Genomic DNA, 25318 nt, shown 5'->3' with positions numbered 1-25318 from the left:
CAGGGTCTCGAACCTGGGTCTTCCACATCCCAGTCCGACGCTCTATCCACTGCGCCACCGCCTGGTCAGGCTGGCTCCAGAATTTTTGATCATCTGAAGCTGATGTTCTGTCCTCATTGAACGTGAACATCTCACCTGGGCAGACAGACCAACAGCAGGATGCACCTGAACCTCCCTCATCGCTGTGTCCCCACAGCTGGCTCAGTACCTGAACTGACTTTCTGGGCCCTCAAGAAATGCTGGCTGGATAAATAGACACATTAGTGACGGTGCCATCCTTCCAGCCAGGCTGTGACACGGGAATCCACAGTCCATGAGACAGAGGATTTCTGCAAGGTACTATTTCCCGTTGTCCCTCTAATCTTGGGGGAGGCCCCCTAGGGTGGTCCCTTGGGCTGGCAGTGGACATGGAAGGTGCTGGGAGTATGGGGAGGAGAGGGTAGCTACAGCACTGAGAAGTCTGAGGGGGAGGCTGCTAAAAACCGACCAGCACAGCTGGCCCCACCCTTCAGGGAGACAGTGAAGTGAGGAGAGAGGGAAGTTAATATGGGGCCTGTACGATTGAGATTGAGGGTCCCTCTAAAGCAGAGGGGACTTGAGGGGCAAGGGCAGGTGGATGGGCGGGGCCCTGTGTGCCATGCACATAGGCTCATCTCCCTGGACTTTTCCTGGGGGCCCTAATGGGGCTGTTTCTTACACCCGCCGCATGAGAACTCGAGGAGGGCCAGGTGGGCGAGGGAACGAGGAGCCTTGGCTTTTCCGCGGCGATCTGGGGAAATCCATCAGCAGGAGAGAGGTTGGCGAGAGCGAGTGGTGCTGGCGGGGGGAAGGGTTACCCTGTTAGCACTCGGAGGTGGGCGATGGAATCATTCTTACCTCGGCTGACCTGTGATATGAGGTGGGCCAAGTTGTAATTCCTTGAGGGTGACAAGAGAACAGTAGTGCGAAGCAATTTGGCGCCACGTGTCTGAAGGGAGGAGCACCAGCTAGCGACAGAGGCACGGGGGAGGTGCCTGAGGGCCACTGGACTAAACAGAGCACTGGGCCCCATCAGAGCTGGGACTCCCCAGCGGGCAGTCAGGTTTGCTCTGGCGGGAGTCCGCTCCAGCAGACCAGGTGTCCTTGTCTGTCCTGCTGTATTAATTCTTTGTTGTCACATAACAGATCACCCCAAACCTTAGTGGCTTCTAAAAGGAAATGATTTGCAACAGCCCATGGGTCAGGAGCCCAGGAGCGGCTTAGATGGATGGTTCTGGCCTGGGGTCTCTGGAGGCCCATGACACGGCTTGCTGGGGCTGCAGAACTCACTCGTCTGCCTGGCTATTAGAGCTGCTGTTGGTGGGAAGCCTCAGTTTCTCACCATGTGGACCCCTGCTTGACCTCCCTGAGAGCGAGCCATCCAAGGGGGGCCAGGAGGAAGCGACCCCTTTTGTGACGAGCCTCCGCAGTCAACACGCTGCCCCTCTACAGTGCACTGTTGGCCTCGCAGGGAGCCCTCTTCAGTATGGAGGGGACCACACAAGGATGTATACCCAGAGGCAAGGGGCATGGGGGACCAACTTGAAGGAGGGCAAGCCCACCTGGCCTCTGTCCTTACCTGTCAGAGAGCCACCTGTGGCTGTCCTCATTGGGAATGCTGTGGTGCTTGGGAGAACCAGCTCGGCGACAGGATGAGACGGCTGAGATTTGCTGTAAATGTAAGACACACTCCAGATTGGCCCTGGCCGGTTGGCTCAGTGGTAGAGCATCGGCCTGGCTTGCAGGAGTCCCGGGTTCGATTTCCGGCCAGGGCACACAGGAGAAGCACCCATCTGCTTCTCCACCCCTCCCCCTCTCCTTCCTCTCTGTCTCTCTTTTCCCCTCCCGCAGCTGGGGCTCCATTGGAGCAAAGTTGGCCCCGGGCGCTGAAGATGGCTCCATTGGCTCTGCCTCAGGCGCTAGAATGGCTCTGGTTGCAACGGAGCAACACCCCTGATGAGCAGAGCATCGCCCCCTGGTGGGCATGCTGGGTGGATCCTGGTCAGGCGCATGCGGGAGTCTGTCTGACTGACTCCCTGTTTCCAACTTCAGAAAAATACAAAAAAAAAAAAAAAAGACACACTCCAGATTACCAAGACTGAACCCAAAAAGGAGAATGTAAATGAGCTCATTAAATGTGAAAATGATCATTTGAATATTGTGCTCAAGACATTTTTATTAAAATTCATTTCACGGCCCTGGCCGGTTGGCTCAGCGGTGGAGCGTCGGCCTGGCGTGCGGGGGACCCGGGTTCGATTCCTGGCCAGGGCACATAGGAGAAGCGCCCATTTGCTTCTCCACCCACCCCCCTCCTTCCTCTCTGTCTCTCTCTTCCCCTCCCGCAGCCAAGGCTCCATTGGAGCAAGGATGGCTCGGGCGCTGGGGATGGCTCCTTGGCCTCTGCCCCAGGCACTAGAGTGGCTCTGGTCGCTGCAGAGCGACGCCCCGGAGGGGCAGAGCATCGCCCCCTGGTGGGCAGAGCGTTGCCCCTGGTGGGCGTGCCGGGTGGATCCCGGTCGGGCGCATGCGGGAGTCTGTCTGACTGTCTCTCCCCGTTTCCAGCTTCAGAAATTAAAAACAAACAAACAAACAAAAAAATTCATTTCACATTGTTTTTGTTTTCTATTTGTTGTGGCTACTAGAAAATTTAAAACTGTGTATGTGGCTGGTATTTAATTTTATTTGATCACTCTGGTCTGGGCCATAAGCCTGGGACTGGGGTCCTCATCTGTTTCTTCTCAGAGCTTCCCAAGGGCTCAGCTCATGGGAGGGACCCACGTATGTCTGACTGGGTGCTCTGCACACAGTAGATATCCAGAGGATGTTGCATGGGCAGCTTGGGGAACTGGGAGTTCCAGGATCTTTGGAGTTAGGCAAACTTGAATTCAAATCCTGCTCAATTCCCAAGGTCCCTAACCTCTGTGACCAGAGGGTCCACATCTGTAGAAGGGGACTGCCAGTTTCTGCTTAGCTCACTGTGCTCAATTCAGATGAAATGCAAATGAGATGTGACCCAGGTGCTGATGGGAGGGTTTGCTATGCAGGTTCTTAGTGGAAATGCTTGTTGGCCTCAGGCCTCAGGCACCTAAGGGGAGAGCACTTTGGATTTTCGGATTTTCCTGCTCTGGGTCTGTGCCCCACCGTGGCCTTGTCTTGATCCCTGGTTGAAGCAGAGGCTGCCTGCCAGGGACTGAGAGCAGACCAGCCTGCCCAGCACTGTCCCACCCCCTGAGCCCACCCTGGGAGACAGCTTGGTGGAGGTGCCTCCTGGCGGGCACTGGTGCCAGGGCAATGCCCAGGGGTAGGTCAAGAGGGCAGCCCACCTTCCAGGGCTCCCTCCCCAGGGTCCAGCCCTCTCCCACCCTTCCCCTAAGAACCAGCTCTGCGCTCCGCACCCCATCTCCGTTCCTGGAGGGACGGAGGACAAACAAAAGGGAGCTGTGTTTTCTGTTATCGAGACACAAAATCCTTACACTTAATTAAAACGTACCATGGCAACCGGCCCGGTGCGTGTAGCTGGGCTGAGAGGCCGACACCACTGAGGGCGATGCCCACGTGCTGTCCCTTTGTTCCTGGCTCCAGGAGAGGCTACCGCACTGTGCCTTTTGTGTGTGGCCTTTGTCTGCAGCTCCAGGGGTGGAGACTTGGGGACTCAGTAGGGCTGATGTCTTTGGCCTTTTTTGGGCCATTGCCCTCTCCAGACTGGGAAGCGAGGCAATCTCAGAGCAGGTTTGGCTCAGCTGACATCAACTGAGAGCCACTCTGGGGACCCAGGTCTGCTCAGACTCAGTCCCCATACTCAGGATACTGCTGGGTGAGACACAATCAGCCAGAATGCTATTAGACAGGGAATAAGGACTTTGGTGGGTTATGGGAGGCAAGCAGCTGGGAGGTGGAATCAGAGAAGCCTCCCTGGAGGAGGTGTCACCTGAGTACTGGTCAGGAGAAGGGGGAGTAGTGAGAGTCCAGTGGACAGAGAGGCACAAGCCCAGGCATGGAGGTGAAAAAGAGTATGGTGTACAGGGGGCTTAGACTGGTCTGTGGTCCTAGACCATAAAGTGCCAGGAGGAAGTTGGGACTGTGGTGATGTCATGCTGAGGGGCATGGATGTTACATGGTATGGGTAATAGGGAGCCATAGAGGGTGGCTAAGCAGATCAGAGTCAGTGCAGAGGCTGTTCAGCCAGGCTGTGCTGGAGAAACGAGATAGCTCCTCCATCTTCCTAGGAGGCTCAGACTTGTGCTGTAGCCACCTGGAGGGGAGTCCACTGGGGGGCGGGGGTACTGTGAAGGCATGATGAAAGGCACTTCAGCATCAAGGGACAGGAGTGGTCATGGAGTAAGGCATGTGTGACCTTGGGCAAGTCACTTAACCTCTCTGAGCCTTGGGTCTCTCAGTGTTAACATGAAGAGGTGATAAAAATTACTTGGATGAAGCACATAACAAGTGCTTGTTGCATAGTAGGTTTTCAAAATGTGACACCTGCTGTTTCTAGTTCAAAGTGACACAGGCGAACCAAACCTGATGCCGTTCACTTAACTCAGAGTTTGTCAGGTTCAGATTTCTCCTGTGTTCAGGGACCGACTTAGAGATGCACCTCCCTTCTTCAGCGTGGGTCGGGAGCCCTCAGGAACGCAAGGACATTGTAACTCTCCTCTGGGCTAAAGCCAGCCTGTCCCCGAGTGTGTCAGCAGCTGTACACGTGAGCACCCAGGGCATCTGTCTCAGCCGCTGCCTGTATGGAGTGGGCATCCGATATTGATGGAATGAGCAAAGAGTGACGTTGACCCAGCAACACCAGGCCCTCGCCAGGCGTCGCAGCCTGAGCCCTTGTCAGGAGCTGCCAGGCCAGTGGTGACAGTGTCAGCTGCAGCCGAGAGAGTCATTAGCCTTGGATTTAAGAGCCAGGAGTGTGAGGTCACATACAGCTGCCTTAATACCCTAAATTAAAGTCCTATTAAGGCTTCTGATGGGTTCCAGATACTGCTTGGTGGCCTTTGAGCTTCTGCATAGAGAACAGAGGGTACTGGGTCATGGGTCTCATGGCTTTAGTCTGGGCAGGGAAAGGACCAGCTGTGTGTGATACACACGGGCCAGAAACCTCCCTTGGGAGACTTCTTAGCCCACAGTCAGTCTGCTTCTCAGCATAGGGGCTGTGGCTTGAGTGGGTAAATTCCCGGGTCTCCTAAGAGCCACAGATACAGAGGCTACGGTTTAAGGGCCCAGCAGATGGTGATTTTTTGGGTCATTTAAACAGCCTGAGCTCCTCCCCTCCCCCTAGTTTCACCTTCTCTCTTCTCCAGGCTGTCCTGGAGAGGAGGAGCTATTATTATGATTATTTTTAGTAAATATGGGCTGCTGTATTGGATTCAAGTGGGGGTGGTCTAAGGACCCCCAGACCTGCTCAGCTCCCTCATAAGGCTGAGGACTCGGGGATGAATTAAAGCATCCCAGGCAAGGAGGCTGGAAGGGGGAAATGGTGATTCCTGCAGGTTCCTATGTGCACGTGGCAATCTGCCCCACAGGGAGCCCTGGGCACTGGGAGGGAAATGGTCCAGTTCAGGACCTGTTAGAAATTGGGCTTATATTCTAGCCATTAGTGAACTTGACTCGAGGAGAAAATCAGAACTTTTTGTAGTTGCTAAAGAGAGCACCATTCTTGATTTGACCTCTTCTGGGCCATGGGAGAGGCAAGCTTTATCTGAAATTCAAATGCCCGGAGTAGGAAGGGAAAGAAAGCCACTGGTGTGAGGCGGGGAGGCTAGCTGTGTTCTGTTTCCTTGTGGCCACAGTCTACCGTGGTCACCGGAGCTAGGGTCGTCAGACTGGGTGGGGGCTCTGCTGGGATATGCGCTTTAAGATGCTGTGTACATTGGCCCAAACCGCAAAGTGGTTTAGACTTGCGGTCAGTGACCTTTATGAGCAAGGTTTGAAAGATGCGGTTTTGCGGTAGCCTGAACCAAGCTCAAGACTTGGAGGGGAAGGAGAGGTTTGAAGGGGCCAGAGGGATGGGGTAGGATTGCTTCAGAGAAGTACTGGGGACAGCCCTGGCCGGATAGCTTGGTTGGTTCGAGCGTGTTCCTGTCTCTCTCTCTTCCCCTTCCTCTCTCACTAAAATCATTCAATAAAAAAAATAATAATAAAACAAAAGTATTGGGGACATAAAGGGACTTTTATGCATGGTATTTCCAATCCTAAGACTTTGTGACATAGAGTAGGGATCAGCTTTAATTGAATGTCAACCAGGAAATGACTTGGAGGACTATTCATAATAAGAATGAATTTCTTTTCTCTACAATGATGCTCTTCTAAGTCATGCAGAGACAGTGACTCTGTCAGAACTGACAGTGGGGGTTGAGGGTGGCCCCATGTTTGAAACTGAAGACCCATCCCTTGCAATAAAACAAAAGGAAACTTTTAGGAGCCTCGGCTTATGTAGCTTGTGTGTAGGGATAGCTTACTGTGGCTTTAATTTGAATTTCTTAATGACGAAAAAGGTGGATTACCTTTTTAGATATTTATTGGCGTTTGGATGTCTGCTTTGTAAAATGGCTATTCAAGTCCTTTGCCCTTTAAAAGAATATTGGATTGTTTGGTTTATCAACATGATTTCTGAGACTTCTTTATATATTCTGGTGTCAGCCCTGTTGGTTTTGTGTGTTGCACAGTTTCCCCTGCTCTCTGGCTTCCCTTTTCTTTCTCTTAAGGGCATGTTTTGTTAAACAGAAAATTTTTATTTTAATGTAGTCACTTTTATCAGTATTTTCCTTTATGGTTACTATTTTCTGTTTTGTTTTAAGTTTCCCACAAAGACAGTCTTCAATATTGTTTTGTCTTTTACATTTAAGTCTATAATGGGCCTAGGGTTGATTTTTTGATTATGGTGTAAGATAAAATTTCAACCAGTTTTTCTCATAAGGACACCAAAGTAGCCTAGCTCTGTTTATCACCCTTCCCCATTGCTTTGCAGTGCTACCTTCAGGACAGACCAAGGGCTCACGTGTCCATGTACGCACGGCTTTGTGTCTTGGTTTTATATTCCGCTCCACTGGTCCACTTGAGTCTCCGTCAGCCAGTATTGCACTATGTCACACTATGTCAATAATTTCATGAAATGTTTTATTTTCTGCTCTTAATCTTGGCAGGACAAGCCCTTCTCTTGTTCTCAAGAGCTTCTTGCCTAATCTTGGCCCTTTGTGTTACTATGTAAATTTTGAATTGTTTCTCAATTTTACACAAAATATGTTCTTATATTTTGCTTTGGGATTGCCTTGAATCTACAGATGATTTTAGGGGAGTATTGATACTTTTGCAATATTGAGTCTTCCAATCTATGAGCATGATCTATCTCTCCATTTACTTGGGTCTTCTTTCAACTTTTTCCTAGTTGTGTGGTTTTCTCCATCTTTTGTTAGATCTGTTTCTATGTACTTGCTGTTTTTAATGCTGTTGAAATTGTGTCATTAAAATTTTTATTGTTTGTGTTATACATAGAAATACAATTAATTTGCATGTATTGATTTTTTTTAAACCAAGAAACCCTGCCAAATTCTTTTATTAATAATTTAAGGATTTAAGAATTTTTTTCATGTAAACAATACTATTATCCACAAATAATGACAGTTTTATGTCTTCCTTTTGATCCTTACATTATTTATTTGCCTAATTTTACTGAGTAGGGCCTCTGTTAAAATGTTGGATAGAAGTGGTTATAGTAGATGTATTATTCTTATTTATAATCTTAAAAGAAAAACCTTGGCATTTCACTATTGGTGAGAGTGTATAGTCTCAATCAGTTTAAGGAAATTTCTGGTTTATTGCAACTTTTTTATTTTCTGTTATCATGAAGGGACAGTGCTTTTATCAAATGCATTTTCTGTATCTATGAAAAAAATCATATAATTTTTCTGTTTTAATTGGTGAGTGTGGTATAAAGTACATTGACTGATTTTCTCATGTTAAACCAACCTTGAATTCCTGGTATAAATCCAACTTGGTTATAATATTGTATTGTTTTCATATATTGCTGGGTTTAGTATATTAATTTTTTTTTTTCCAAAGCTGGAAACGGGGAGGCAGTCAGACAGACTCCTGCATGCACCTGACGGGGATCCACCCGGCATGCAGGAAGGTGATGCTCTGCCCATCTTGGGGCGTCGCTCTGCCGCAATCAGAGCCATTCTAGTGCCTGAGGCAGAGGCCACAGAGTCATCCTCAGCGCCCGGGCAAACTGCTCCAGTGGAGCCTTGGCTGCGGGAGGGGAAGAGAGAGACAGAGAGGAAGGAGAGGGGAAGGGGTGGAGAAGCAGATGGGCACTTCTCCTGTGTGCCCTGGCCGGGAATCGAACCCGGGACTCCTGCACACCAGGCCGACGCTCTACCACTGAGCCAACTGGCCAGGGCCAGTATATTAATATTTTGTTTAGGCTTTTACATCTATGCGACTGAGAGAGATTGAGATGTATTTTTCCCACATTGTACTGTGTGTATCAGGCTTTGTTTTTTTTTTTTTTGTATTTTTCTGAAGTTGGAAATGGGGAGGCAGAGAGACAGACTCCTGCATGCGCCCGAATGGGATCCACCCGGCATGCCCACCAGGAGGCAATGCTCTGCCCATCGGGGCGTTGCTCCATTGCAACCAGAGCCATTCTAGCACCTGAGACAGAGGCCATAGAGCCATCCTCAGCGCCTGAGCCAACTTTGCTCCAATGGAGCCTTGGCTGTGGGAGGGGAAGAGAGACACAGAGAGAAAGGAGAGGGGGAGGAGTGGAGAAGCAGATGGGCGCTTCTCCTGTGTGTCCTGGCCGGGAATCAAACCTGGGACTCCTGCATGCCAGGCCGATGCTCTACCACTGAGCCAACCGGCCAGGGCCTGTATCAGGCTTTTGTGTTGGAGTTATGCTAACCAATGTGTTGGGGTGTGGAACAACTATGTTTTAGTTGTAATAGTCTAACTAGGACATTGCCATTTTGGCTAGATATCATCATGGCTACCACTGCATTTGGGTTCTAACTTTCTCTTGTATTTCCTCATTTGTCCTAAGTTCAGAATCTTGGGTGGATGTGTCTGATTGGCTGAGCAGACTGCCAGGGGGTGTGGAAAGGGAGACTCAGTTTCCTTGTCTTTTGTGGTGGGAGGGAACTATAGCTTTCTAAGACTGGGAGGCTGTGTGCTGACAGTTCATTTCTCTCATCCCCTCCCCCACAAAAACGACAAATGTCCTTGACAATAACCCTGCACAGTAATTCTTATACTCATTAAAGATTGAGAACACCGAGTGTACTGCAGGAAAAAGTGAAAGAGACATGTATGTACAGGTGTTTGGTATTCTCATCGTTTTGCTTTTGAGATAACCTAAAATCCCTGATGGGTGAATGGAGGTTAGAATGGGTATTCTAAAGGGCTACTGCTTGTCTGCAGGATCTACTTTATTTTAACTCAACACGACCCTCTCAACTTCACTTTTAATACATGTTAAAGCTTTGGCGAGTTTTGAGAACTCAAGGAGGTGACAAATGTGAAAACACCATGCACTGTATCCAGTATGAGCTCAGTAAGTGCTTGTTTTGAATCTGTCACTGGCTTGATTAGCTCCACATATCCTGGCTGGTCGTGTCTGCCTTTGCAAGTTGGCTGTTCACTGAAGTGACAACAGGAAATGCCATCTCTTCTACGTTTTTGTTCACAGGTTGGTCTCAGGTCTCAGGTCTTGTGTCTCGGTAAGCCTCGGAGACTTGAATCTTCCCTGAAGGTCAGTTTATAAATTAGGTTCCTAAGTTAAATTTGCATGTAATGCCACTCATTATTTTATAGACTTCAAACAGGTTTGTCCTTAACTCTCTCGTTTCCAAAAAAGCCAAGAGAGCCTACATTCCACTGCTTTTTTCTGGTGATTGCTTGGTGGTTTCAGGCGTTCTCAGGGAGGTCCTCTGTTGCATCCCGGCTTGCTTCTGGATGTCCAGCCGGGCCCTGTGGATGGTGTTCCAGGGCGCACTCAGGCTTGGGATCAGGCTGTTTGCCTTTCCCCTCCATTCCACACAGTTGCTGTCGATTCCCAGAAATTTGGTGACTTTTATGGTCCCAACAGGCGTGTTTTCAGAGTATAGTGGGTCCTGGATTCCATATCTGCTATGTAGCCGAGAGCTTCAGGTCTTAAGTCCTTTAAGAAAATTGCATTCTTATTATTTTTCTCCAGATTTCTTTTCCATTTGCCTGTTGTTAGGATCCTTTGCCTCTACAAGCCTCTCTTGAAGCCCTGGAGATCTCTTATAGAGTGTCTCCATTGAGGAATTGGAAATAACAGCGCCACCTAGGCACAGGGAGGTGTCACTGTTCCACTGCACACCTGCATTCACACACACACACACACACACACACACACGCACGCACATGCACGCACACACGTACACATACACTGCATATACTGAGACTTTCCCTCTCCTGAAAATGGGATCATTCTATCAGTAAGGTTTCCCAGTTCACTTTTATTCATCCCTCCAATGTATTATGGGCATCATTCCATTTTGGTTAATGTACATTGATCTGGTTCTTTAATGGCTGTGTAATAATCTATTTAGTTCATCTCATTGTTTTGCCATCGCAAACGATGCTGCGGCCAGCTCCTTGGACGGCTGCTCTTGCACAGCGGTGCGAGTATCTCTGCTGCATAGATCCCTAGAATGAGATAGGACCTTTTAATTAAAGCCCCAGCGCAGACCCCCAATCCTTGGAGGGCTGCTCCATAAATATTGCTTGATGACAATACTATGTTGTCATATTAATTAGAACAGGAAGGGACCCATTAGGGCAACAAATGCACATTCATAGGACAGACCAGTTCTATGGAAGGAAGACACAACACTTAATATTCTCATCTTTGAAAAGACAAACCACATTAAATGTAATAAGTGACAGGTTGCCTGCCTATCTGTGTGTAAAATATTCCCCAGACAATGATAGCTTGACAGAATGCATAAAGATAGCGCACTAAAGATAAAACAGAGGGAATATTTACCCAGCATATTTACCTGGAAAATATACAATCTGATAGAGGCTTTTACTGTATAAATTATTGTGGCCTCTGCTTCAGTCCTAAGCAGGCTTCAAGTTGGGCAATTGCCTTATAAAAAGAGGAGAAGAGAACAGTTTCCAATTGTCTGGAATGAGCTTCAAAAACAGGCAAGTCCGTTCTGATAGAACAATTTCAACTGGCCGTCATCTTATCTGATGTGGACATCATTTCTCAGAGAGGGCAACCAGCTCAAATTAAATAGTTTTGCTGCAGACAGTCTGTCTGTCTTTTTCCCTTTCCTTTGCTGGGCAGGGTGCTGCAGGCCTCTGCTAATTTAGGAAGATTGATCTGGGCAATGCTAAAGTGAGATGAATAGAAACAACTTGAACAGAGAAGAAGATGAGGGATATTAAACAAAATAATAATAAAGGACAGTCAGAGGCTGATTTGACATGGGAGACTGCCTTTCTGCCTGGTTGATTGCCCCATAAACCCTCTCGAAACTCTGGGCTCTATTTGCAAATGAACTTCCTTGTGGACCAAAGAGTTCAACAGGAAAAGTAATGAGCAAAATCTGAGTTGGCTTGAACCAAAAAGGGCTATTGTGTGATAGTGAGAAGAGGTGAGAGAGACCATTTTGATCAAATTGCCATGGCGAAGGCAGGGGCTGCTTATCTACTGTCTCAGTTGCTTCACAACCCCCGCCCCAGCCCTTGTCTGGTCCTCCAGCCATTTTAACTCCAGCAACAGCGCCGGGCTGCCCAGAGAGCCATCTCCTCCTCCTGCGACCAAGCAGCTGAGCTGATGGGATGCCAAGGGGTGGGGTGCATGTGCAACCTTGAGCAAATCCATGGAAGCCTCCTTCTTCTCCTGTTTTTTCAACTGGCTGCAGGCTGCTGTAGCTCAAAGCCTGTCCAAATCTTGTCTTTCCTCTCAGCTTGCAAATGTGCAGTGTGGCTTAAAAAACAAACAAAAAGCCTGGCCTGTGGTGGCGTAGTGGATAAACCTTCAGCCTGGAATGCCAAGGTCGCCGGTTCGAAACCCTGGGCTTCCCTGGTCAAGGCACATACAACAAGAAGCAATGAACAACTAACATGAAGCAACTATGAGTTGATACTTCCCATTCCATGCTCCCCTTTCTCTCCTGTCTCTGTAAAACCAATAAATAAAGTATTTAAAAACAAACAAACAAACTTTTTATTTTGAAATAATCACAAATTTATAGAAAAGCACTGCTGTTCACCAGTCACCTCGATGCCCCCGTTGGTACCATTTGGCCACATTTGCTTTATTATCTACCCTCTTTCTCCCACAGACACTTCAGTGTGTGTTCTCTGAGAACAGGGATGTCCTCTTGCACAACCACAGTGAGATTATCCACACCAGGAAATGGAACTCCGATACACGCATGCCCAGTCCAAACTCACGTGGCTACAATTTCCCAGTAATGCCTTTATAGCGAGTGTCTACCCTGCCCTACCTCACCCCTTTGGTTCCAGACCCAATCAAGGATCATACATCACATGTATTGTCCTATCTTTCAAGAATTTCTGCATTGATTTGATAGAGGGACAGAGAGAGAAGAAGAGAGAGAAAGAGAAGCATCAATTTATTGTTCCACTTAGTTGTTGCTTCTAACTGTGCAATCATTGATTGCTTCTTGTATGTGCCCTGACTGGGGGTTGAACCTGCGACCTTGGTGCGCTGGGACAACACTTTATTCATTGAGCCACCTGGCCAGGGCCTGTCCATTTTTAATATCCTTTAATTGGGAATGGTTCTTTAGCCTTTCTTTGCCTTTTATGATCTTGACATTTTTTGAAGACTATAGGCCAGTGTCAGTTTGTAGAATGTCCCTCACTTTGGGTTTGTTCGGTGTCTCCTGGTTATGAGATTCAGGGTTTGTGTTTCTGGCAGGAAACCACAGGTATTTGTCTCCTCAGGACGTTGTGTCTGGAGTCACAGGTTGTTGATTTATCTCGTTCTGGGTGGTCTGCGCTCCGGTTACTCAGTAGGGCGGTCTCTGCCGCTGTTAAGTGACCATGTTCTCCTGTGTAATTAGTAAGTGATCTGAGTGCTGTAGAGATCCTGTTCCCCATCAGACTTTTCTCTAATAGTTTTAGCAGCCATTGGTGATTCTCACACATATGTGCTTTGTAATGAGTGGGAGGCACGAGCCAGACTTTTAGAGATGCAGGTGTCGGGTGGAGTGTATCTCTGAGCCGCTGGAGTGGATCCAGCCGGACCACCAGAGAGAAGCCTGCTAATCCAAGGCACTATGTTGTTATAACACGATCCCATTTTTATTCCCTCTAGTGTGCTTCCAAGTCATCGGCTTTCCCTTGCCTTAGGCTGTGCCATTCTTGTCCCCTTGGGCTCAAGTTGTTCTGGGTGCTCTGGGGTGAGGAGCAAGATGGTGACGTGGCTCTGTCCCCTTGCTCCTTCTTCCTGACCACCAGGCTTCCCCTCCACCTCCTTCTCTTTCTCCTGCCTGTCGCCCAGTGTGGGCCAGCAGTGGAACAATTTCTGCAGGATGAAGCTGCCGAGTTCAGAGAAGTCCCCAGGCTGGTGTCAGAGAGGGCAGGGCCTCCTTGTCATCTTTCAGCTGAAGCTTCCTTCTGGAAACAGAGAAACTCAAGGAGAGGCCTTTAGAATTGGGCAACCTGCAGTCAAATGCCTTGGCTATTTCCTGGCCTAATGGCCTTAAAGGAAAATGACTTCCCTCTGAGCCTCAGTTTCCTCATCTGTGAACTAGGATGGTCACATCCCTACCTCGTAAGCTGCTGTAAGGCTGAAATGACCTAATGGGTATAAAGCCACAAGACAACTTCCTATCCCAGGATGACCAGTGCACAGGGCAGGCAGGGAGAGAGGGATGCTCATCTCATCCCTATGTTACCCACATCCTTGGAGAAGGGTGGACAGAGTGGAGAATAAAGCTCATGAGTAGATAAACATTCAGTCATTTCTTCAGAAGGGAATGCACCCCCGGAGGTGGGAAACATTATTATGCAGATGCCTGAACTTGACTTCTGTCCTGAACAGATATGGGGCCTCATCTCTCCCAGGTCTGTCACTCCTCAGGACATGCTTGGGGCCTCATCTCTCCCAGGTCTGTCACGCCTCAGGACATGCTTGGGGCCTCATCTCTCCCAGGTGTGTCACGCCTCAGGACATGCTTGGGGCCTCATCTCTCCCCAGGTCTGTCACGCCTCAGGACATGCTTGGGGCCTCATCTCTCCCAGGTCTGTCACGCCTCAGGACATGCTTGGGGCCTCATCTCTCCCAGGTCTGTCACGCCTCAGGACATGCTTGGGGCCTCATCTCTCCCAGGTGTGTCACTCCTCAGGACATGCTTGGCCATGTGCTATTGAGACACGGTGCCCATCTAACCCCATTACTCGGACCCCGTGGCCACAGCTCGGCTGCCTGGCCACAAATCAGGCGGTGAAGCCACCCGCTGGGAGGAGGGACTGCTTCTATTAACCCGCCACCAGTTGGACTTGACACGGAGAACAGGTCTCAACCTCCTGCCTCTGTGATGGATCGGCGAAGTTCAATGTGCTTCAAGTTACACTCAGTGGGAACTTTATGACCACATCCGTCAAGACAGTCTTCCGTGCTGTCTGCTCACACGTGCATGGAGAAGCTTTGAACTATGGGGACAAGTCTCTGCTTTCCTTGAGCAGAATTCTCTGATGTGACCAAGAAATGGCTATTTCCAGGATTGGGGTGACCCCATTCCCCATTCTGGGGCTGGTTAGAGAACCTCTCAGGGTGAGCTAGTCTCAGGGCCCGTGGATCTGCTCTTCCTCCGGGCTGCCACTCTGAGCCAAAGCTACTCCTGTAACCCAGCTAAAATATATTCAGCTCGAACAGGGGTTCACTTTGGGAGAATGGCTGGCTTCTTTTGTGGGGAAGGAGTAGATGGAAAACATCTTAGTCTAGAATTTGTTTGTTTGGGGGTTTTTTTGGTTACTAGTAAGAGCAGCTCGGTACACACTAGAGGGAATAAAAATGGGATCGTGTTATAACAACACAGAGGAATTGTAAGTCATTCAAGGTCACGTGAATTACTGTGGGACCCATGAGGGAGGGGGAGCAGGCATTGGAAAGTGTCACATACAGAGGTTGCTATCTTTTCACCTTCTCTTTCATTGTCACCCCACAGGTGACAATGGCTGTCCCATAACTCTGAAGGTAGACATGTCTCCACTCTTGCCAATCTCCGGGGCCAAGGCTAATATGTCCCAGCTTTAATTCTAGGATGCTAAATTCTATTTTTGTATCAGAAAGTGATCTGCCCAAATCACATTGCTCTTATCGAATGTCCTTTCTGAATTATGTTGAAAATCCATTTCTTGTGTTCTTATTGTATGAAAATCAATGTTGTCAACGCTTGTTTGCACTTCCCGTAAAGGCACGGATGCTCCTCTCTTCCCTTCGCCCCTCCAGGTCCGAGCTGCACCCTTCCCTGCCTGGTCTAGTGCCCCAAGAGGCTGCCATGGGCGGCGCTGCTCTGCTTCAAACGGGCTTCTCCTGGCCTCTGGTTGGGCTCAGCAGGGCCTGGGGTTGGCAGGGGATTGGAGAGCCAGAGGAGAGTGAGCTCCATTTCTGCCAGGTTGCTTTGGGCTGGCTGCACCCCCTTCCCTTCCAGCCTGGGGGCGGGAAGGCACCCCTTCTCCCCCACGTCCAGCCCCGAGGGTCTGCACTCTCCTGTGGCTTCCCGCACCCTGTCCAGACCTGGGGAAGTAGCCCTTTACTAAACTCAGCATTTTATCCAACCCAAGTGTCCCACTGTTGCTTGCTTGTGGCCTCACTGAGAACATTGTTGTGATATGCTCTGAGTTCCCCTGTGAGGTCCCAAACGATGGGTCGCTCTCTTAATTCGGTGCCAAGATCAAAGTGGATCGCTTCCCATGGGCAGAAATGAAACCAGTCACCTTCCCCTTTGCCTTGGCTGCTGACAAGCTCAGGGTCCAATTTATCGCTCACTCTCAGGAACTTTTCTGTTAGCATATTCAGTTCTTCTTCCTTTTCATGGTTTTAATTTTCTGATTCTGCTTTTAATAACCTTTTTTTCATACCTTCCAAAGCAAGTTGCCTCAGAGAGATGAGTCGATAGACAGACATGTAAAATTTAAAAAAGATGATGACCTTGTGACAAGGAAGAGCACTAGGACTTGAGCCTTCCCACATTCACCATCAGAGGCTTTCGAGGTTGAGATGGGAGGGACCCGGCTTCCGGCAGACAGGCTTTGGATGTCCGCCTCATACAGGTTCAGCTGTTATCGCTGAGGCCAGTGATATGTCCTTGTTCACACGGCCCCAGGGGAGTCTGTGATAGCACAGCACCTCTTCCATGTTTCTGCCCGTCTAGTTACCCTGAGTAAAACAGTTTGATTGCAGTGAATTCTTGAGGATTTTCAGTTTATTCCTGGTAATGCTTTCTTCCTTTCTTTCTTTTCTTTCTTTCTCTCTTTCTCTCTCTCTCTTTCCCCTTCCCTTCCCTTCCCTTCTCAATTTGGGCAAGCTGTTGGTTTATTAATCCACATGAGAATTTTAAGAAGGTATACATTCAAATTCATTAACCCCGAGTTTCTAGAACACAACTTTATTTGAAGGTGACAGTGGTACTCGTCCCTCTCTAAGGTTCCCGTTTTAACCTGATTTGCCATGAACGCTGCCAGCCACCCTCAGATTCTGCCGCAAGTTCTTTCTCTGTCCTGCTGTGTGTTTATTTGGGCTTAGAGTCAAACCAATTAAAAATAATTATTGAATTTATTGGGGTGGCATTGCTTAATAAAATTATGTAGTTTCCAGGTGTATAATACATGATCTATATTTAACATTGTGTGTTCACCACCCCAAGTGAAGTCTCCTTCCTTCACCGTTAATCCCCCTTCACCCCTCTCCCCCCACTCCCTCTCCCTCTGCTGATCACCGTGCTGTTAGGTTTCTGAGGGTTTTTTGTTTGTTTGTTTGTTTTTTGCTCTGGTAGAAGTCAACAGAAGGTCCATGCTACCGTCCTAGACTTTCATAATCACGACTGCTTCCTATTTCCCGGCCTGTGATTCCTACGAGTTCAGGACATGCTTTCTGAGCATGTTTTCGTCCCCTGTTCCTTGTGGTTTTCTCTGTAAGGTTTAGTTACTCTCAGCGCCTCCTGTGTGGCTGAGTGAGGTTTGGTTTTGTCGTTGTGTTTTGTTGCATTTTCCCCTTCCTCTCTGAGAATAATTTGATGGCGTCATTAGAACTCACTTCTTCAGAGCTTCTCCAGTGTCCTGAATGGAATGTCAAACTCACCTTTCCTGGGAACTTGTTGAATTCTACAGTAACAGGCTTTAGGCCCGAGGTTATCAATTTGGGCTGGAGGGCCGTTGGAATCATCTGGAGGATTTAAAAAAAAAATAATGCTCAGTGCCCGGCTCTAACCCCGGAGGGTTTGAATCAATTGTTCTGGGGGGTGGCTTAGGTACTGGCATTTTTAAAAGTTCCTCAGGTGATTCTAAAAGGGTGACCAGGCCTAAGAACCACTGGTCTAGGGTCGCGGCGTTGCGGTTCTGAGCTGGTGTGGTCACAGTTCTGACAAGAGGTGGTGGGAGGGCAGTCCTTCAGGATTTAGCCACACTCCTGAGTCTGTCTTCTCCCTGCCGCTGTCCACTGCCTGAAACTGGGGGACGCCCACAGAGGTGTCTCCTGTCTGGTGTCCCTTGAGGGGCGGTGAGCATGGCTGTCCTGGGCAAAGGGGGCGGTCTGGACCCACTGATGTGGAGGGGAGCTCAGGGGCTGCTTCCTGAGCCTCCAGACCAAAGCACTGAAGAGAGCACCATCAAGGAGATGGGAACACAGGCCAGTTTCTCCCGGACTCTGTCCAAGACCACGCAGGGCAGAGGGCCTACGCCTGCAGTGGCTGCGCAGTCCAGGCAGCCGTGGGGCTCCCTGACCTGGCAGTGAGGCCACACCTCCAGGAGAGCGGTCAGGGCGGCCCTCCTCTGGCATGGGGGTGGGGACACGCCTCTGTGTGTGTCCCATGACCAAATAAAGCACCTCGTGTGTGTTATTGTCCGACCACTTTACATTTTTTCTAAGCGTAGCTTCAGGCAAAGGGAGAGGAAATGTCTTTACAAATGTGTTGGACATTCGGGGACTTGAACTGTCTTTGGAATTCACAGAGAGTGTTGCGTTCTGTGGAATCCTGTCCCCTCTGGGTCTTCATGTCTAGGCTGGTTCTCCTCTGCTTTCCTCTCTGCAGCCAGTTAAGCAAATCGTGGGTCAACTGCGTCAATACTGATAACAACATAATGACAGATGGGGCCCCAGCTGTAGAACGCCTCGTTCGGCCTACAGCGCTACCCGTGGGCCAGGACGGCCACGTTTCGCAGAGGACACTTGAGAAGGACAGAGTGAAGGATGGGGGTGGGGGAGGACTGCAGGGCGCCCTGAGTGCACAGCTGGCTCCGCAGCTGCAGCGTTTCCAGAGAGGAGTGTGACGTCTCCTGCAAAGGAGGAGATGAGCTGTGGTCCCATGGGAACTGGTAGTGCCTTTACTGAAATAAATGCACACTGACTTCGTAGAGAAGAACTCCACACCAGTTTGAATAGAGAAATAAACTCGGATGCAGTGCAAAGGGAGGCCTTGGTCCGCGCCCCCTGCTCCAGGCGGCTCCCACCTCCTCCTCGAGCCCCCACCCTGCGCACCCTCCTCCTCCGGAACCCATTTGTAACTATTACTCGGTGTCAGGCTTGGTGATGGAGTGTGCGCTCGCCCTTTGCCGTGGTGGCTGTGCCGGAGCAGGCCCGGTGCCTAGGTGGGGGGGACACCGGCCTCACGTGCCGGCATCCCATGAATCATGTCAGGGGCGGGTCACCTGAGCCCCGCGCCCCCGCACCAGAGGCCTCCCTGACACTCCTTCCAACTTAATTTCAGCCTAAGGGATGCTTTTAAGATTTCAGAGCACGGGAACATCTCCTCAAAAGAATTGTAGTTACATTAAAAACTAATTATCAGGGCTTAGGGGTATAGATCTGCTGCCATATTTTACGCAGAGAGCAGTTCATCTCCCAGGCTCTGAAATACCATTACATCACAGGTTAAGAACACCAACCCAGGGGAGACTGAGAAAGAAGGCAGTAAAATCACCTAACGCGGGAGACGATGAGTAATGTGATTATGACAAGATGGTGCTGCCCTCCCGCTGCCGCGCCTCCTGACCTAACGCAGTTTCAACCGCGCGTCCTGCATGCACCCCGGCAGAGCAGCATGCGTGGCCTTGCTGCGTCTGTGGCCCCTGGGTCACGTGTGTGTGTTTATTTTGAAAAGACTGAGCTTTTTTTTTTTTTTTTTTTTTTTTTAAATGCACGAAGAAGCAGGCGATACAGTGACAAAAAGTTAACAAGATGTTTTCAGTTGTCCAAAGGTGGAGTAGGGAGCTTGCCGCAAACAGGAACATGCCAAGTATTATTACGTGTTACCTTAATTGAACCTCATACCAAATGAGCGAGGGTCAGTGTTATTATTTATTGCTCTTTTACAGGTGAGATGGCAAATTCTTTGGGATGTTTTTGGTCAAACGAAATCCAATTCAAACTTACATAATAATTTATTTTTTCAAGTAACTGATAGATCTGGAATCAATGGCAGGTTTGAGTCATGGAGTCAGTAGTGTTGTCGGGGACCCGTTTTTTTCTTTTCCTATGCATCTGCCCTGCCTTCTAGCCTGTCTGCTTCTTCCTAAATCTGTTTCTCTGTAGGGACCCAAGATGGCTGCCTGAGCTCCCCAAACTCCATGCTTTCTTGTTTCCATCCAATGGGAAGTCTTTGTCCCAGCATTACCTTCAAGAGTCCTGAGGCTCCCTCTGATTGGACAAACTTGGGTCACATGTCTATGGCTGAATCAATGACACCGCCCGGGAATGGGCTGAATTGATTGGCTTAGTTTAGCTCACTTGGCCTCTCTGAAAGCTGGCATTAGAGGCAGTGTTCTTTGGATCCATGAGAACCCCAGAACAGAAGCCGGAGGAATGTAGACAATGGCAGATGTCGACCAGGGACAGGGGATATCAAGTAACTGGTCCTGGTAATTAGTGACAGAGGCTGAATTTGAACCCAGGCAGACTCACTCAAGTGCCCTTTATCTGAGTCATGGTCCTCCCAGCATTCCCTAACTCTCAAAGTCCTGTAATGATCTGACACACGGCTGTCATGTTTCTTTTTCCCCCAAGAACACCACTCTGTACTTCAGTGACGATAGCTTTGGGCAGACAATTCCAGAAAACCGTAGGATATATCCCTTATAATGTAAAATGGTAGAAAGGGCCCTGGACTAAGCACTGGCACTTGCTCCACTTGTTAACCCAGGACAGTCACCGCACCTTGCAGCACCCATTTTCCTCACTGATAACGGGGTGATGCCTCTCCTTACGTACCTGAGTGAGGGGGTCCGGGGGTCAAACAGGAGAGTGCTATTTGAAAGAGCCTGCAAAAGTACTCAGCCTTTGGGTGTCCATAAATGAGTATTACACATAGGGTCACGATCTATTTTGTTACAAATATGAGACACTGACACTATAAAAGGGCCTCTTTTAAGTCTCGGACACGTACTCTAATTTCCTCAAGTTTGTCACGGATATAGCCAATCAGTGTCACCCAAACAAAGAGCCCATGGGCGGGAGGTTTCCTGAAACCAGCCCCAAGGCGGCAGCATGTGCATTCATCAGAAGCTCTTAGGGGTCTCCTGTTGAGGTGTGATGATTATATATGTAAATGTTATTCTACTTTTAATTAAACTACAGCCTCATTGAAATGGAAGGTGGAAAGATCCTGACTAGCTCCATTTCAAAATATATCACACCTATTAAGTAGAAAAAAGCACGTGGAAATGGTGAGCATCAGATGGAACTTAGAGGTGAGATCTTTGTCCTCTGCCAGCCCTGTCACCTGTCTTCTCCGAGGCTTCATCACCAATGGGGACAGGTAAATGGAGCCCACACTTACAACAAAATGAAGGCGTCACCCCAAGATTTGACGTTTATTCTCAAACAGATTATTTTAAGGATGCCTTGCAATCTTTTAGGAACAATGTGATCATCATGTGTGTTCACTAACCTGGATATTTATTGTTGTTTTGATAGGGTGAGCATGAAGGTGACTCAGCAGGCAGGGACGTCCGTGGTGTCCTTCCTTCCTTGCTTGCTGCTTTTATTCATTCCACGGTTATTTATTGTTAGCCTACTATGTCTCAGGCACTATAGTGGGTGCCAGGGATGTGGCAGTGAACAATACAGGTAACGACCCTTGTCCTTCGGCACTGCACACTCTTACTTCCCTTGGGGTCCCTGCGACAAGATGGAGCATCATGGGTTGATTTCTAACCCTACACGAAGGTGATTCATGGCCCGGTGGGGGCCTCTGGACATATGCCAATGGCTCTGACCTGTTTTGTGCAGGGCCCGGGCTGAGGGCACCAGCTGTGCGTGACTACCTGTCTGTCCTCTGCCGACGCAGCTCCTGCTTATCCTTCAAACAAGATCCGTGTTATTTTCTCTGGTGAGCTTCTTCCACATCCTCAAGTGTGTGCTAGGTGTCCTTGTTAAATGTTCCCAGGTCCCCTCTGTTATTGTTCTTATGGAGTGCCGATAGCGGTCTCCTGCTGCCCCACTAGACTCTAACCTCAAGCTCAACTCAGTTTCAACTCTGTCCCAGGCTCTGGCGCGTGGCCGGGCCTGGGCTGGGGTCTTGACAAGTATTGGCTGATTGACAAGCAAGTTCTTGCCTTCCTCGTCATCACACTCAGGGTGCTGTCTAATCCTCATTTCTTTCTTTTTTTTTTTTTTTAAAGATTTCTTTTTTAAATTTTTTAAAAATTTTATTTATTCATTTTAGAGAGGAGAGAGAAAGGGAGAGAGAGAGACAGAGAGGGAGAGAGAGAGGAGAGAGAGACAGAGAGAGAAGGTGGGGAGGAGCTGGAAGCATCAACTCCCATATGTGCCTTGACCAGACAAGCCCAGGGTATTGAACCGGCGACTTCAGCATTTCCAGGTCGACACTTTATCTACTGCGCCACCACAGGTCAGGCTAATCCTCATTTCTTTTTTCTTTTTTTTTTTTTTTTGAGAAGCATCAACTCATAGTTGCACTTTATTTATTTATTTATTTATTTATTTATTTGTATTTTTCTGAAGCTGGAAACGGGGAGAGACAGACAGACTCCCGCATGCGCCCGACCGGGATCCACCCGGCACGCCCACCAGGGGGCAACGCTCTGCCCACCAGGGGGCGATGCTCTGCCCCTCTGGGGCATCGCTCTGTTGTGACCAGAGCTACTCTAGCACCTGGGGCAGAGGCCAAAGAGCCATCCCCAGCGCCTGGGCCATCTTTGCTCCAATGGAGCCTTGCTGCGGGAGGGGAAGGGAGAGACAGAGAGGAAGGAGAGGGGGAGGGGTGGAGAAGCAGATGGGTGCTTCTCCTGTGTGCCCTGGCCAGGAATTGAACCCTGGACCCCTGCACGCCAGGCCGACGCTCTACCACTGAGCCAACCGGCCAGGGCCATAATCCTCATTTCTTATTTGACCTCTCAGTGGAACTTAACACTTATAACAACTTCTGTCCTGGAGCTCTTTCCTCCAGGTTTCTGAACCATTGTTCTTCACTGGTTTTCTTCCTAGACCTTGAGTTGTCCCTCCCAGCCTCCTTTCCATCCCATTGGCCATGAACAAGGGACATTTGTCGGTGGCCCCCTGAGCATTGATTTCCCTTTCTCCCTCTCCCAGCTCTGATTTCCATGGATTCTAGTGGTTCAGGAAAGCGGACACCACCTCAGGTTCCAAGGGGGGAGCCCGTGCCCTAGGCTAAGCCAGTGGGCACATTCCCTGCCCCTGGCCGGTGACTGGCTCATGAGTGAGCGTCCATCTGAGCCAGTCCAAAGGGAAGGAGGCTCAGGTCTTATGCTGGGGCACAGATGCTCCCTGTTTTGAAGGAAGGTGGAGTGTTGGAAGCCAGTCTTGGGGTGAAGATAACACTGAGCAGAGAGAAGAAAAGAAAGTGGGTCCCTGTGGACCCCCAGATCAGGGCTTGGCCCAGGCCAGAGGGTCTCTGGACTTTCCAAGTTTATTAATTTCTTCTATCGTTTGCATTGACTATTCTGTTACTTGCAACCGAAAGCATCCTTAGCCCGTGCACTCCTCCTCCATACCTCGGAGGCTGGCGCTCTGCAGGGAGTGACCCTTGGCTCTTTTTTTCTACATTCCACACTTTGGATGGCCACTTAGGATTCGTCTGGCTGTGGGACCGACTGTGAGTTTAAATCAGAGACTCCCATACAAAGCTGAAAACCATGTGCGTTAGGTGGATTTGTGACACTTCCCAGAGAACACTGGGCACTTAAACAAATGAATGGATTTTGCCAAGACATAAATAAAGCCTTCTCATGGGTGACAGGTATGGCTTATTGTGCAGAGTTGTTTTCTGAGAATCTCTCTGCGTTATCAGAAGGAAGGGGGTCGGTACTGGAGCCTGGGAGGCTGGCTTGCTCATATGAAACCAGGGCGCCTGTTTCTGGGCAGCAGTATCAATCCTGACAATTCCAGTGGTAACAACTAACGTTTATTCACTGCTTACTGTGTGCCAGGCTCTGCTCTGGGGGTTTCCTGGGCAAGACTTCATTTCCTCCTCAAGGCACCTGAGCAGTGCATACCGTGATTCTCCCTATTTTACAAGCAGGCAGCCAGAGACGCAGAGGAGGGACTTTCCTAAAGACACAGAACTGCCACCTGCTCTTTGTAGCCGTCTACAGTGATGCTCAGGAGTCCCCGTCCTCAGTGTGGGAATGCTGTCCTTCTCAACAAGTCATCTGATTGCCCCCAGAAGGCCCAAAGTGAACAAACTTCGAGTTCTCATTATAAATCTCCACATGGACCAGATTCCGCCTCTGACTGTGCAGATATCTGGGCTCAGCATTAGTCAGCTATTTAGAAAATCCAAAGGATTTTGATGTGATCAATATCTTACCCATATATTTGTTACTTGAATTCAGTCAAATCATAGTTCTTTCAATATCTTTTGTGATCCAAGTTTTAGGAAGAAAGATGGCGTTTGTCTTCAACAAGTGGGGTTTTGCACAGACAATAACTGGTATTTCTTTTTTTTTTTAATATTTATTTATTTATTTATTTTTAAGACTTTATTTATTCATTTTAGAGAAGAGAGAGAGAGAGAGAAGGGGGGAGGAGCAGGAAGCATCAACTCCCGTATGTGCCTTGACCAGGCAAGCCCAGGGTTTCGAACTGACAACCTCAGTGTTCTAGGTCAATGCTTTATCCACTGCACCACCACAGGTCAGGCATAACTGGTATTTCTAAAGTAATACTTGCCTGGCTTGTGACAAGATCCTGGAAACTCCGAGAGCAGCCAGATCTTGGGGTAGGACTGGCTTTAGGATGGAAAGCGCTGTCTCAGGACAGACACAAAAACAAACAAAGTGCAGGTGATCCCTGGGGTAGGCAGGCAGGGACTGAGGGGAGGAGCACAGTGTTTACCGAGTACAACAGTGTACACAATCCTTGACACATATTATCTATTAGAGTAATTTCTGACAATTCAAATTCTATAACAAAAAATTAACTCTGTCCATTCAGAATCATTTCTGGCCAAAGAAAGGAAAGAGCTGCTGAAATCCCGAGCAATGCTACAGAGCTGTCGCTGGCCCTCGTGGCTGGGTACAAGTTTGGTTTTGGTGCTATCTCCGGAAGCAGGCTGCCAACCCTTTCCGTAAAGGACAGTTCGTGTGTCTTCTAGTTTTCGCAAGCTACAGTCTCTGTCTCAACTGTTTGGTTCTGCCGCGGGTGTGAAGGCAGCCACAGATGGCATGTAAATGAGTGGGCGTGGCACTGTGGTTCAAAACCGTTATTCAGAGACACTGAAATTTGAATTCCATGTCCTTTTCTCACCTCATGAAAAAATTTTCCTTTGATTCATTTAAAAAACTATAAAAGAAACATAAGAACTAAAAACCATTCTGAGTTTGTAGGGCACATAAAAGTTGGTGACCGGCCAGCTTTAGCCTCTGAAGCGTCAGTTTGCTGACCCTGGCTGAGAAGAAGAATCCTTTATGCTACATTGTAGCTGGATAGAAATCAGCCAGAAGTAATAACAAAACTAGAGGGGGGGAAATGTGAGCTTAGAGTAGGTGGCTAACTGTGGTCATCCTTATGACTTGAGAAATGAATCATCTTTAATATAAATATTTTTAAAATTAATTTATTTTAGTGAGGAGAGGGGGGAGGAGCAGG

At 48.8% G+C, this 25318-nt stretch overlaps 1 long non-coding RNA gene across 1 annotated transcript in view; it reads right to left on the bottom strand.

The window, feature by feature from the left end:
- The window catches only part of LOC136384968 (uncharacterized), a 215005-nt gene extending 190728 nt beyond the window's left edge, over positions 1-24277 (bottom strand). The window contains exon 1 of the long non-coding RNA XR_010747675.1: positions 24210-24277. This is a non-coding gene — a long non-coding RNA (uncharacterized lncRNA). The remainder of the gene's footprint in view (positions 1-24209) is intronic.
- Positions 24278-25318: the final 1041 nt, after the last annotated feature.

The sequence above is a fragment of the Saccopteryx leptura genome, chromosome 13, assembly GCF_036850995.1.
Source record: "Saccopteryx leptura isolate mSacLep1 chromosome 13, mSacLep1_pri_phased_curated, whole genome shotgun sequence".
Taxonomy (NCBI): Eukaryota; Metazoa; Chordata; class Mammalia; order Chiroptera; family Emballonuridae; genus Saccopteryx; species Saccopteryx leptura.
Note: the sequence above shows the minus strand (reverse complement) of the source record. Positions and strands in the feature narration are given on the sequence as shown.